Raw genomic sequence first — 5,070 nt, forward strand, 5'->3', positions numbered from 1 at the left:
GTAGTTTCTCTGAAGTCACTGGAGCGATGAGAGTCCTATCGGGAAGGTCTGGTCCCACCAGGGCATAAGGAGAAGGAGAGGGCTGGAGCAGCCGTCCACTCTTGGCAGGGTTGGGGCTGTGTCAGAGGAGCTGTGGGCTTTGCTCTTGGTTATTTAATTCATGCAGCTCAGCATTGTGACTGTCCCCAGGGCCCGGCTACTACTGAGAGCTTTCAGCTTTTCACGTGAGATCTATTAAATGTGACAAGGTACACATGGGTCATATGCTGCTCTTTAAGTAAGCCACAACTAAGTGCAGCATCACAGTGAGGGCACTAAAAACCCCAAACCCCTCCTTTTCATCCTAGCACAAGCCGCTCTACATTTCAGCTTTACTTCCAGACCCTTTTCCAGTAGTGTTTCTACTGTGAGCTCTGCAAGAGGTCCCTCCGCTGATCCGCTGTGCATCCTGGAAGTTTCTCCATGCACAGAAAACATTAAGAGGAGAGCAAGGAGTCAGCAAGTTGGCACGCCCTCCTGGCACAGACTGGCAAGAGGATTGTAAAACTGAGAAGGTATTTCCCTGCTTTATGATTATTTCGGCTGAGTAAACAGATCTGTGGGCTGTAGCTTTGGTTGCTAATTTTGACTGAAGTTCATGAATCACTCAGAGCTAGAGATGGGGATGTAGAGCAGGGAATAAAAAGAAATTGACTTTATGCTGAAGCAGAGAAATACAGATCAAACAAATGCAAATTTAAGGATAAACCTTGTACTCTGGAATTCTTTGTTTAAAGACACTTTTTTATTCATTTAAAAAGTGAAGCATGAGCAAAAACAAATATAAGACTGGAATGCCAAAGTCCCTTCTGTTCTGAGCAGCACTTTACAGAATTCCCTGTGCTAATTCTTACCTTGGAGAGGGCTTCTGAACTGTTATTTCATAGAATCATAGAATGGCTTGAGTTAGAAGAGACCTCAAGGATCATCTAGTTCCAACCCCACTGCCATGGGCAGGGTTGCCATCCACCAGATCAGGCTGCCCAAGTTCCTATCCAACCTGATCTTGAACGCCTCCAGAGATAGGGCATCCACAGCTTCTCTGGGAAACCTGTGCCAGAGCCTCACTGCTTACGGTGAAAAATTTCCTAACACTGCATTTAAAGATATGTTCTTTCACTTTAATGACATTATCCCTTGTCCTATCCCTACACTCCCTGAGTGCCTCTCCAGCTCTCCTGTAGGCTCCTCTTATGTACTGGAAGGACACCATGAGGTCTCCCCACAGCTTTTTCTTCTTCAGACTGAACAAGGTCAGGTCCCTCAGTCTTTTTCCAAAGAAGAGGTGCTCCAGCTCTCTGATCATACTTGTGACCTCCTTTGGACCTGCTCCAACACCTCCACGTCCTTCCAGTGCTGGTGGCCCCAGACCTGGGCACAGTACTTCAGCTGAGGCCTCATGATGGCAGAATAGAGGGGGACAGTCACCTCCCTATCCCTGCTGGCCACCCTTCTGATGCAGCCCAGGATGCAATTGGTCCCCTGAGCTGCAAAAGTACACTGATGACTCATATTGAGGTTTTCATCCATCAGTTCCCCCAAGTCCTTCTCTGCAGGGCTGTTCTCTATCTACTTGTGGCCTAGCTGCTGCTCATGCCTGGGTTTGCCCCAATCCAGGTGCAGAACCTTACACTTGGATTTGTTGAACTTCGTGAAATTTGCGTGAATCCAGCTCCAAGTCTCTCATTTCAAACCACAGCTTCCTCTAACCAGAGAAAAATGATAGCTTAGAAATAGAGCGCTGCAGCAGGACCCCAGGGATGCCACAGCTCATTCCCAGAGTTGCTGAATCTGACCCTTTTCCACTTGCTGGAGTCAATTCACTGTGCTCTCCCTGTCACAGCACACCTGGGCCACTCAGCTGTTCTTTGAGACAGGACTGTCAGGTCACTGGGAACACGGTGCCCTCTACAAGCTTGGTGGGGATGGCTGGTGAGACTGCCAGCCTGGCTGAGATCTGCTCTGTTGTGTAGAAGTCCTTAGACGTGGCAAATGCCAGAACAGATCAGAGTTGACTCAAATCCCGGCAAGTGTTTGAAGTGAAATCTCCAAAGGTTCAAATATTAGCCTACTCCATCACCTGTCCATCAAACATTAACTCACTCCACCAAGAGCACACTTACCCAGTCTCTCAGCTCACTGCTTATTGTGCTGGTAATTTTTCTTGGGACGAGTGCACTGCACCCTGGATGCTGCTGCTCCTGCAGAAGGAGATAAGCTCCAGCCCAATTAGAGGAGAACATTAAGTATAATTAACTCAGGGCTGAGGATTTATATCTGGCTGGGGGCTGAGAGTCAAGGTAAAGAAGAACAATTTCAGTGCATCTGTGAGTTAATTTATACATTGATTTTGCCTTCATCTTGGTAATGAAAGCTGGATTGTCAACACAGTGCATTTAAAAAACATGAGTCAAGCTCCTAAACAAACACAGGGCTAACTTGAAAATGATACAATGAGGTATTTCATGTCTGTTAATTGAGCATTTTGGTAATGGACATACATGGAGTTTGTATTTTCTGTGTTTCTTATTTTGCAGGGTGCTAGGTCTGTGCTGCTGTTTTAGGGGAGCGCTGCAGGTAAAAAACTGCCAGAACATTCAGCTGGTGTCTGAAGGGCTACACAAACAGGAAGTTTTCCCTAATTCTCCTGAGAAGCACAGCTTTTGCCACATTGATTTTGAGAGACGGAAAACACTGAGGCTGCAGGAAGGTGTGCTGCACTTGTTCTAACACTGGTTCTTTGTCAGGTGGTGAGCAAGATTATTTCTGTGTGTATTATCAAGACCATACATGATATTCATGTAATGTTATTTTTAGCCTTTCTATATCATGTACTCCAAACTCATTAATGATTAACTGAGAGGATGTATTCCTGGCCCAACTTCTTAGTTATGATACGAGTCTTCATCAAAGTGCTTTGAAATGCTGGATGAAAAACTCTGCCAAGTACTGTTTATTACAGTTATTACATATTTAGGAGACAAGAGATGACCATACAGTAACGTGATGAATGAACAGGGATTCAATTTGCTGTTTCCTCAGTCGTAATCATTCCTAAAGAACAGAGCTTGAAGTCTGCGAACCTGTTTAATATCATAAACTTTGATGTACACGCATAAAGCTTTGCTGGCCTTCACACTTGTCAACCTGCTATAGGAATGCCACTTTTGCCTCAGCCACCCTGTATGAGGGTTTAGCACCCACAACTTCCATTCTGCAGGAGATCAAACATTGCTGCCAACATTATCACGCTGTAATACTTGAAATGGTTTTGCACAAGGACCTCACAATGCAGCTCTGGCTGGGGCAGTCGGGGCAAAGTTGTCTAACTGTCAACCAGGGGGAACATTTTCTTTTCTGAGGCAAAGTGCTCGGTGATATTTTTAGCAGCAAATACACTGTCTGATGCATTTAGCATTCAGCCTCCAGGGCCACAGGGCACATCACAGCAGCCCCTGCAAGGGAAAGTGACAGATGTGCGCAGGGGGCCTGCTGAGGGCAAGGTGCAGCTCTGGTGGCTGGCCAGGAGCCGGCATTGCTGGCAGCACAGCCTCGCGCATGCTGTACAGAACAAGCTGTTAGTTCCTTTGCTACTAATAACATAATCACTCCTGCATCAGTCGCTGTTAATGCCCCAAAGCAAACGCAGGACTGGGTTGGGCTCCTCGCAGAGCCGGGCTGCCCCAGCCCTTCCTTGCAGGTCAGCTGCAGCAGTGAGCTGGAGCTGTGCTCAGGTGGGAGCTCCCAGGAGCCTTTCTCCAGCCCTCCCTCCTATATATGCGTGTGGAGAGAAGGAGACGTTTTTCTGAGGAAGCATTTGTGGGCAGTGGTGATGCCGTGCACTCAGCCTCTGGGCAGATTGCAGCTCCCTCCCAGCAGGAACTACTTCATCGCAGGAGGTGACAGCACACATGAGCAGGATTTTAAATACATTCCAAATTGATCACAGCATTTATTTCTGGCACCTTTAACACAGCAAGCAGCTGGAAAGCAGATGCTTGTTGACCAGCTGATACGATACCAACACCTAAAGTACTCCTTACAGTGTTTCTAGTGCATCACAGCAATGTACACAATTCTCACAATCCACGAGGGACTATCATAGTGTTCTGGTCAGTCCACGAGTCTCGCTTCAGGTTTTACTTGACTGGCTTGAGCAGTGTGTGGCTAAAGTTTAGTGACAATTTAGAAGTTCTACTCTTGGATTACAGGCTTCAAGTGATACCAGCTTCCTCCCATCCTTCTGTGAGCGCTTTCAGCAGTCATTCATCCCGGCTGTTAAAAGCCTTTAGTCCGCTCCTTGTTTGCACTTGGCTATTGCAGCTTGTAGCCGCTGGCTGCGTTACCCTCCCCCACACACAGCAACCAGAGGCTCCCGTTGGTGTGAATGGGGACAGCCTGGTTCTGCTGCAGGAAAATAGAAAAAAAAAAAAAAGCTGTTTAAATAACCTGACCAACTCCACAAAGGTTTCTGTGATCCTCGGCAAATATTTTAGGAGTGAGGTGGTGGGCTGCTTCTTACTGCTAGGCACACATGTATGCAAATGTATATATATGAGATGTAGGCTTTCTGCCACTCTTTTAAAAGAGTTAAAAATCCTTTCCTCAGGGTGTGCGTGGAAGCTGTCATGTTTCTAATATGTTGCAAATCTGCATTTCCTATTGATCTTATCTTCTTAGCTCTCACTGCAGCAGCCTCCGTTCCACATCAGAGCCCCGAGGCCTCCATCCTCATTAGAAAGCCTTTCCCAGGAGGCCAGGGCTGCAGCAGCTGATGGCAGATCCAGCAGTAACAGCCGGTGACCAAACTCCCTGAGCCCCTGGAATAAAAGCAAGAAGCAGTACGTGAAACACGTGGTGCCTCAGAACAAGCCTCCTAAGCCGCCAGTTTGGCAGTCACCAGCCCTCCCCTGCACCTAGCTGGCACTGACACTGCTGAAGAAAAACGCAGCTCCTGGACCGCATCAGGCTGCCCCTCCTTTTTGTTAGGTTAAGCCACATGTGTATGGCTTTCCCAGCTACAAGTCCTGA

The 5,070-nt window shown here is 47.3% G+C and overlaps 1 long non-coding RNA gene across 1 annotated transcript; it reads left to right on the top strand.

Annotated features, from left to right (window-relative positions):
• LOC110397059 lies at positions 318-5,070 on the top strand. Its single transcript, XR_002437509.1, has 3 exons — positions 318-554; positions 2,577-2,749; positions 4,720-5,070. It is a non-coding gene; the product is annotated as an uncharacterized LOC110397059 (long non-coding RNA).

Source organism: Numida meleagris, chromosome 3 (assembly GCF_002078875.1).
Source record: "Numida meleagris isolate 19003 breed g44 Domestic line chromosome 3, NumMel1.0, whole genome shotgun sequence".
NCBI classification, from domain to species: domain Eukaryota; kingdom Metazoa; phylum Chordata; class Aves; order Galliformes; family Numididae; genus Numida; species Numida meleagris.